The 9,430-nt window shown below is 42.3% G+C and overlaps 1 long non-coding RNA gene across 1 annotated transcript; it reads right to left on the bottom strand.

Moving 5' to 3' along the window:
* Positions 1–350: 350 nt before the first annotated feature.
* LOC107183394 lies at positions 351–8,813 on the bottom strand. The gene is made up of 2 exons (XR_001514193.1): positions 8,656–8,813; positions 351–1,839 (listed from the first exon to the last, which is right to left on the bottom strand). It is a non-coding gene; the product is annotated as an uncharacterized LOC107183394 (long non-coding RNA).
* Between the last annotated feature and the right edge of the window lie 617 nt (positions 8,814–9,430).

The following is a 9,430-nucleotide window of genomic DNA, read 5'->3' as shown; positions in this document are numbered from 1 at the left end:
ATCCAGGTGACAAAGACTGGCATGAAATTGGGTTAAGGAAGCGGTTCTCAACCTGTGGGTCGCGACTCTTTGGGGGTCGAACGACCCTTTCACAGGGGTCGCCTAAGACCATCGGAAAACACATATATAATTACATATTGTTTTTGTGATTAATCACTATGCTTTAATTATGTTCAATTTGTAACAATGAAATTGGGGGTCACCACAACATGAGGAACTGTATTAAAGGGTCGTGGCATTAGGAAGGTTGAGAACCACTGCAGGAATTGTTCTCCAGTAACCTTAACCACTGGGCCTTCTCTACCTTAAGTACTTAATGGAAACAATTTTATCCAAAGACAATTGCTTTGTTAGTGTCCAAATACTAGCATTTTATTTTTAATGCATAAATTGATTGAGTCACAAAGTATGAGTGCTTGCTTACCTGCTTTCATATCCAATAACTGGTATGCTCCACAATACATTCTATAATGAATCTATATATCATTTAGTATATTTCATTTATAACATCCAAAAAATTTTATATTTTTAATTGTCAGCACTACTTAATACATACTCTTTAAAATTATCTCATTCATATTATAACAATCACTTTACCTTATCAAAACAAGTATACATACAGCACTATCACCAGACAATAATTCTGCTTCAAACATAGACAACATTGATTAATATTAACTTCAGGCAAGCCATAAATAAGCAAAATTTCAGAGGGTGAGGTAATTGAATGTTTGGAAGTTGATTTACTCCCCCTCCTTTTAAATAAAAAACACACATTGCTTACAGTTTAACACACTTGTTTTCTAATAGTCAGTACTTAAAATATCAGCCACATGTGCCAAAATTATAGTCTTTCTTCTTCTCATCTTCATGACCAATATTAATGGCCAAGAAATACTAGTAAACTACCACATCATAAGCCTGATACTAAACAAAATTTCTGTCTGTGTATTCAGCTGCCCATCCTTGGTAAGTAAATGAGCAGTACAGAACTTCTATTTACCCACACCCCCCACCAAATCAAAGGTTAAGAGTAAATAAAACATAGATGTCAAATATGTGATAGCTTTGCTTTCACTTTACATCAAAGAAACCTACCGCCAATTGCTTATAACCTGTAATAAAACTGTAGGCAGCACACAAACAATGAACAGCTTAACAGATCAGCTGCATGAACTCTTGCTTTGAGAATTCATTGTACAATTGTCATTCTTCTCTCCTTTCACTTCATGTTGTTTTACAACATGTCATTTTGCTGCCAGTGGTTTTTTAATACATGTTATTTCACTTCTTATTATTTCATGTCTAATTTCTTTATTCCTTCTAATGTCCTGTTTTTTTTTTCATTTCTTGTTACACGTTATGTTGCTTTGTTGCAGATGGCGCACTTCATGTCAGTTTATTGCATTTTTAGGTAATAAGATCAGGAAAGCTCTGAAATATATATTTCTCCTGATCTCTTTGATACTCTTCCTGGGCTGTCTGCAGCTTTCGACCTTTCAGCCTCCACTTGTGGAAACAGTACGTCACAAAGGAAGTCATTACCAATGAGAAAATAATCATCAACACTATTACCAAGGCCACTGTGGAGGAAAGTGGAGCCTCCAGATGGGTGACTTCAGCCTGTATGGTTGCATTCAGCTTATCAACATTCTCAGAGTCCTCAGAAGTCCAGAAGGTAGGCATGAATCCTAAATTGAAGGGTGATCTCACTGGAAAAAACAACAACAATGAAACTGTTCCCCTCACAGCTTCCTGGTTTGAAGATGGTGCAGAAGAGTGGACTTGGATTCTCTGTTCAGGAAAATGGCAGCAACCTCCACTAGGTGGCCTCAGGATCTGGTTTTGAAGAGAGTGGAGTCAACTTTCCATTAATATTGGGCTACTGAAATTAACTTTCTTAAAAGTTTTAAAACCCCAAGAGTGACTGCAGCATACACAAGACACGGGCAGTTCATTGATTAAGTAGAACAGGGTATATTCATGATATTTTAAGAGATATCAGCAGAACTCTGTCTCCTTTCTTTTGGATGTTAATACTCATAGACTTTGACAACAAGGACTTTCCTTAAAGGCTCTTTAATGAGAAACTAAGCATTTTCTAAAATTATAGAAAATTGGGCACCTATAAAAATAAACCAGGCCCAAATAGTATGTATTTGGTAAACATTTTAACTGTAGTTAAAGGACCATATTATCTGAAAGACAAGGTAAAATAGTCATTTTGGAAACACACCAACCCACATAACCTGTGGCACACAAGAGCACAATACTATTTTCAACCTCCATTCTAGAGTAGTTCCCTTGAGTGGCTGGTTTCAGTGTGAGAAATGTAATGATGGAGTTAATCTAGAACAACAAATTTTAAAATAATGTATGCTTAGAAAATACTTTATATTTTTCAAAAAATTGCTTATATACGGTCATTTTCATAATTACCACCTATCATTACCCCCAATACCTCTCTGTAACTCCACCTAAATTTGGACAGTCTGAGTAGTAGCTTTTGTTTATGGAATAACAACTCAAGCCATAATCATATTTCTTGTTCTAAGTTTTATTGATTTTTAGAGTGAGAGGAAGGGGGAGAGAGAGAAACATCTATGTGAGAAACCTCTATTGGTTGCCTCCCTTATGCGTCCTGACCAGGGATCAGGCCTGCAACCTGGAATCTAACCAGCGACCTTTTGGTGTATGGGAAGGCTCTCAACCAACTGAGCCACACTGCCAGGGCAGCAATCAGTTTTTTAATGCGAATCTCTAGCATAGTCCTCTCTGCAATGGAGAACTGACTGTGATTACTAATGAACTATGTTATTAAGCACTTTCCAATTCTAACACACTCTTGTTTACTATAAATTGGCATACTATTATTATTTAAAAAAGTAAATTAAAGCTTTTCCCTAATCAGAAGCACATATGCTCCCACAATGTTAACTTTCAAAATAATTTAAATGCTGGATTTTAGAGAAGTTTGAGGGCAAGAAATAAGGTACACCTTGATAAAAAGATGGTGAAAGGTTAACGTGGTGGTATACAAGCAAGTTAAATAGCCATCTCAGATGGTGGATAAAGAAAATTTGAATTTATTTAAGGAAAGGAGATGGGGGATGGAATATCCAAAGGAAAGGGCTGCATAGCACTGAGCCAAAGGAATATTAGGTTGATGATGGCAGCACCCAGGAGCTAGAATTTTATCCTTATATGTAGTCACTGGCTGGAAGCTCTTGTTGTCAGTAGGTCTTGGGGTTGAGTTGGTGGGCTTGAAATATGGATGGAAAGTGAATGTGTGATTAGGTGTTTTTAGGACAGTTTTAACTCCTTATATGGTCTGTTCCTGGTGTCCAGCAAGTTTTTCTGGTCTTTGTCCTCCTGTGGCAGAAAGCTTGGACAAGTTTTTCTTGGCCTTTGTTCTCCTGTGGCAGGAGGCTTACAAATGGCTGTTAAGGATTATATTGGCCTATAGTCCAAACAGATAGGATAGAGGATTTAAGGGTACTCACCTGAGAAATAGTTAAAGTTATGGAAATATAAACAAAATATAGTCAAAGTTCAAGATACAGGCAGTAAACATTATGTTCTACTGCCCAAACTGTACAACACAGTGCAGAAGTGCTACAGAAAAATGCTCCCATTAGTGACTCTAAGATATAGCTCAGAATAATCTCCATTTTGAGCAATTTATTTGTTTTGGTGGGTGCCATTTGAAAAATGCAGCTTCTGATAGTTCCTTGATGAATATGGGGGGTATATTTTACTCACATTCAAAGAGTTCAATGACAACACCATTATGTCATTTGGATAAAATGATAAAAAACTGAAAATGAAAATGACAAGGTAAGTTCATCTTTTGAGAGAGGAGCTGGGGTTCCATTGCATTGCATTTCAACAGCCCCTATGCCTTGTAACTTCTCCTTTTAAAGTGACCCACTTATCTTGGTAGAGCAAGGCAGGAAAAATGGAAGACTTACATTTCTCCTCTCTGGTTTGTGCAGATACCAGAGGGCAGAGATATTTTGAGGCCCTATGTATGTTCTTCCCCCAAAAGGCCAATTTATTCTTTAAAGAACATAACCCCCTCCCTTTCCAGATCTGTTTCTGGCTTCATTAGAGGGACCTGTGTAGTTGGAGATATATCTTGGAGTTTCATCAAGTCATAGAATCCTAGACTGTCATAGCTGGCAGAGTCTTTAAGCAGTTTCCCTTATTTTTTCAGTTTAAAAGCCTGAGAATCCAACTAGGAAGATGGGAGACATGTTTAGCACTTTCAAAGTGATATTCTGCCTGCAGCAGAGAATGAAATACCAAGTTTCCAATACCAATTAAGTCATGGATTAAGATTCACTGTGAAGTACTTGTCTCGATTAGAGAGCTACTGCTGAGCTTGCTTTGGCAACTAAGGGAAGTAGTGTGCTTCAGCAAACCCTTTTCAAATTACCTTTAAAAACTGTCCCCATTCATTAGTCAGAGTGAGACAGGCCAGTAAGCCAGGATAAGTAGAACAGGAAAACTGAGACAGATAGCTGAACAAACTGGCAGAGCAATTTACAGCAGATATAGAAATTCACATCCCTAGAGTTAACATCTAGGCCTCAGTTGTATTTAAGCTCCAGTTCCAGAAAAGCAGCAAAACCAGGTGGACTACACCAAGACCAACAGCAATGACTAATGACTCCCTGCCTTGACACTGGACAACCAGTGGAGACCATGACCCGGAAAGGACACACCTGGAAAGCTAATGAATATTCTGCTAAAACCCTCCCCTGAGACCTCCCCTAAAATTCCAGCCTAGAAGAGAGATAAAAGCCTCAAAACAAAAAATTCAGCTTACCCTCTCCCTCTGGGTAACTGCCCCTGTCATTTCCTTCCCCCTATTCTTTCCTCTCTTCATGCCCCTAGGAGTATATCTCCTAAACTCTATTTCCCCAAGAGACTTGCAACCAGGGGAGTAATGGGTAGCGGCAGCTCATCCCAGACTACTACTCTGAATCTGTTCCCAAGGCCCCCTTTTCTCTGACTTTCCAGAGAGCTAAGGAAGCCCAGCCTAGGCTCTCCTGTTGCTGCTTCTATGCTAAGCCCTACCTTGTTGTAATGTTCCCAGCTTTAGTAAATTTCTTCTAAAATTCACCTGGACTAGTGCTGTGAAATTCTTCCTGCACAAAGTCAAGAACCCACACACTATTGGTTGGCCCTAAGCAGACCTGCTCAGGGCCAGGTCCCCTTTCCGATAACAAGAGCAGTCTTGGGTTCATGGAAGCAGATCTTATTGGCTGTGCAATCTAATTTGTGGCCAAGAGCTAGTCACATCTTTTCTGTTTAACAGACCATGGAAATCATGGCAACCAATTTTGGCTCTATCAGGAGACTACAATCCACAAAAGAATTTATGTCACCAGTTGTTCTGTGCCAGGGACAACTCATCAGATGGTGGTTTCTACAACAGAATAATCTCTTCTCCATTTATAACATCTTCAATTAAAATAACAAGCTCATTAAGATTAAAGTAGCCTGGCCCACATGGTTCAGTGGTTAAGCGTCAACCTATATGAACAAGGAGGTCACAGTTCTATTCCCGGTCAGGACACATGCCCAGATTCCGAGCTCGATCCCCAGTGTAGGGCCTGCAGTAGGCAGCCAATCAATAATTCTCTCTCACCAGTGATGTTTCTATCTCTCCCTCTCTGAAAATAATAGAAATATATATTTTAAAAAGATTAAGACATATTTTTTCTCAGAAAAAAAGGCAAAAAAAACCCCCAAATAAACAAAAAAGTTTCCCATTTAACTATATGTCCATACCCCATCTTTGCCCTCAAAAACTGGAATCTTATTATTGTAATGGAGTAGCCCACAGAAGGAAAATAAAACCAGAGTTCCCTCTCTTTTCCATGCCACTGTCAAATCACATGAATGAACAATTATTTATATCAGGAGGGGCTTTCATAATTAGTTATACAAGTCATTCACTAAAAGTACAGATTTGGTTTTGAATAACAGAAGAAATATAACGAAATTTTAAATGAGCCAATTAGTGATTTTATTATGTCTACGCAATGTCCTGTCCCATTTCCTCTGTTTAGCCAAGTTTAAACTCAAAAGAGAAATTCCAAGAAAAAGAGAATGAGGGTGGGAGTGGGGTAATTGAAGGCCTCAGATTTATTCCTTGATTTCAACAAAAACTCATGTAACTAAAGTGTGTGTGTGTGTGTGTGTGTGTGTGTGTGTGTGTGTGTGTGTTGCATACAAACAGAGGATACAGAGGGGTGGGATTCAGCTACAGAAATATAGAAGGCCTCCAGCTTCCTTGCTTCAGTACCCTGTCTCTGGTACCATTTTGAAAGTGAGTCCTATTAGTGTAGGTATCACATGTTCAAGTCAATTAGCTTGTTCTTTTCTCATTCCTGAAATCCAGCATCTGAAGTTTCCAGAAACTTTGTGAAACCAACTCAAATTGATCACTTACTAGTGGCTCTAAGGATATGCTCTGGTCTTCACTCCCTTCTTTCATTCTCTTCTTCTATACCCTATGACTCCTCCCCAAGGAAAAATAGCTCCCATACTGTTTATGAATAGACGAGCAAGAACAACTAAAAAAGGAAACAGAAAACAAGACTCCATGGCCTAGCCTTAGCCAGTTTGGCTCAGTGGACAGAGTGTCGGCCCTAGGGTCCCCAGTTCAATTCCGGTCAAGGACACATACCTCAGTTGCAGGCTCTATCCCATGTCCTAAGGCAGTATTTTTCCCTAACAAAGGTTAATCTTCACTTTAACTAAACCTGTCCATTTGTCTTTTTGCATCTAAGATAACATGCCCAATTAACATGCCTTTGCAAAAACAAAGTAATTTCCCTTTTTCTGTATGCCTCAAAGTACAGGCACCTCTCTGTGGAGACCACAAATCCCCTCATTGTTACTGAGTTAATTGTTGAGTGTTAAACTATCCTGTACCCACCTAAGTAAAAGAAGTTATGTATCTATCATTTTACTCTTTATCCATTCTCAGAGGTTTCTCCAACCTCTCTAATCTATCACCAATGGGTTTCAGGTAGCTCAGAGAGGGAGAGAGAGAAACATCCATGATGAGAGAGCATCATTGATCGGCTGCCTTCTGCACACTGGGGATTGAGCCCGCAACCTAGGCATGAGCCCTGACTGGGAATAGAACTGTGACCCCCTGGTTCATAGGTTGTGCTCAACCACTGAGCCATGCAGGCCTGGCCTCTCCTCTTTTGATTATAATGTTTAAAACAAGGTGCAAAACTGCCATTCTCCAGAGCATGTGTGTGGAGGGAAGCCCGGGTCCAGTGCCAGAGGGGAGTCGGTGCCAGCAGTCAGGGGAAGGATGGCCTTTTCTTGCATGAATTTGTGCATTTTGATTATAATGTATAAAACAAGGTGCAAAACTGCCATTCTCCAGAGCATTATCTCAATCCTGTTGAGATTCTGCTTCCCTGCAATTGTCAACAGTTTGGCTCAAATAAACTCACAAAAATTCTTCACAAGTTTGAATGTTTCTTATGTTAAAACCAGATAAGGATCTGGAATGAATAAATGCCATCTTTTACCCAGGCCAGTATGTTTGCCTGCTCTGCTCCACCACACCCCACCCCACTCCACCCCTCCCTCAATGTGAGATGAAACCTGTGTCTCAAAAGCACTCTCAGGTTCTGGCTGAGGGGATCACTGCCCCTGGGCTCCCGGAGGGTTGTCCACCCCCATTCCAGGTGGGGCATGGTCTCTCAGCTGTTACCTCAAGGACTGTATCGGGATAGAGGGCCCTCCTGAATTTATATTGGAGGCTTGGCAACCGCTGGATGACAGAATTCCGGCGTCATCACGGACCACTACTGCCCTTCTCTTCCCTGCCCCCTCCTTTTCTCCCAGGCATCCCAGAGCAGACGCATCTTGGGGAGGGGTGGCCAGGGAGGAGCCTAGGCACTCTGGGAACCCTTATCAAGCAAGTTTGGGTCCCACTGCCACACGTAAGGCCCAGGAATCCGATTGGACACCGGCCCAATTGGGAGGAACCGGCAGCTCTGCGGTAGGGCCTTTGACCCAAGCTCTGTCCACAGCTGCAGCGGGATCCGCACGCCGGTGCCAAGGGAGTGAGTGCCCCAGAGATAAGCGCCAGACCCCGCCCCCATATGTCGGTCTTCGAATTTTTAAAAAGGCCTCTGCCCCACCCAGCGGGCTCTAATGCGGTGCCTCAAGTCCGCAGTCCTCTGCACCGGTGCGCCAGCCTTTCCGCCATTGTCTTTTCCGCGCTTTCAGCAGCATTACTAGCTGGAATCAGCGCGAGCCTGAGCCTAGTTCTTGCAAATGAGGAAACTGAGGTTTAGAGAGGTTAAGGAAGCCTCTTCTCTCAAGGTTATACTGCAAGGCTGAGGCTGGGTTGAGGAGAAACCCCAGGCTTTTGGACTCCCAGTACACAGCACTTTTCCCATGGAGTCCAACGCCACCTCCCTGAAGCCTCAAGCTCTCAGCAGTCTCCACACACACAAACCGGATCCATCCTTACAAGTGTTTCTTAAAGCATAAAACTCGCTCTTTACCTCTAGACTCCCGCTCCCTCCAGCCCAGCTCTTTTCGTCAAAGCCAAAGCCCCACCACCCACCCATGCACCTTTTCATCTGATGGGTGAGCGGGGCTTACTACCTGTGCAGTTCATGTAATAGGCACTGAGCTGGGCTCTGGATGACGGCTCTGATCCGAGGGTGCAGGGCTGTGTGTGTTGGAGGGTAGCGAGATGCCAACAGGGGACTGCTGCAGCTAGAGAAGCTCACTCTTGGTGCCGACTCCCTCAGCAACTGAGCGCAGCCTAGAAATGTTTCAACTTTATTTAGGGGAAGGTGGTCACGTGGGCGCACCCAAGAAAGGGGAAACCAGGCGAATGAAATGAGGTCAAGGCGTCCTGGCTGCATCCGCCCTGCCCCTCCCCACCACTGCTAGCCAGAAAGCCGGGCACGGACTTCGATCGGGTCAGGAGAGACTAGTTTATTCCAAGCTTTTGCCCATTAGGAAGTGGAGAAACAAGTTGAGATTGGGGCAACAACCGGTTGACAACCTCCAGGCTCTGGAGAGAAGCGCACCCATCTGGGTGGACCTTAACAACCGGGACCCTGGTGTAATTCGTTGTTTTATCCCTGTGTCTAAAAGGGTGCCTGACATAAAGAGGGCGCTGGGTAACTGCTAGTTGAATTGGAAAGAATTTTCAGCATAGGTGCCCTCTGCCTGGGAGCTTTGGACGTCCCTTGCGGTTCCTGGAATCTTTACTATCCTGTACCTCTCTTTCTGAACTTAACCAAACATTGTTATAGGCGGTGGAGGGTGTTAGACCAGTGGGGTCAGATCAAACCTGGGTCCAGAAACCTCAGTACTTGAGTTTTGGCTAGGAAAAAAATCAGAGCCAAGACTCAAACTATAAGAGAAC

Source organism: Myotis davidii, unplaced genomic scaffold (genome assembly GCF_000327345.1).
Source record: "Myotis davidii unplaced genomic scaffold, ASM32734v1 scaffold1480, whole genome shotgun sequence".
In the NCBI taxonomy this organism is placed as follows: Eukaryota; Metazoa; Chordata; class Mammalia; order Chiroptera; family Vespertilionidae; genus Myotis; species Myotis davidii.
The sequence above is the reverse complement of the archived record's forward strand: the minus strand, read 5'-3'. Positions and strand labels throughout refer to the sequence as shown.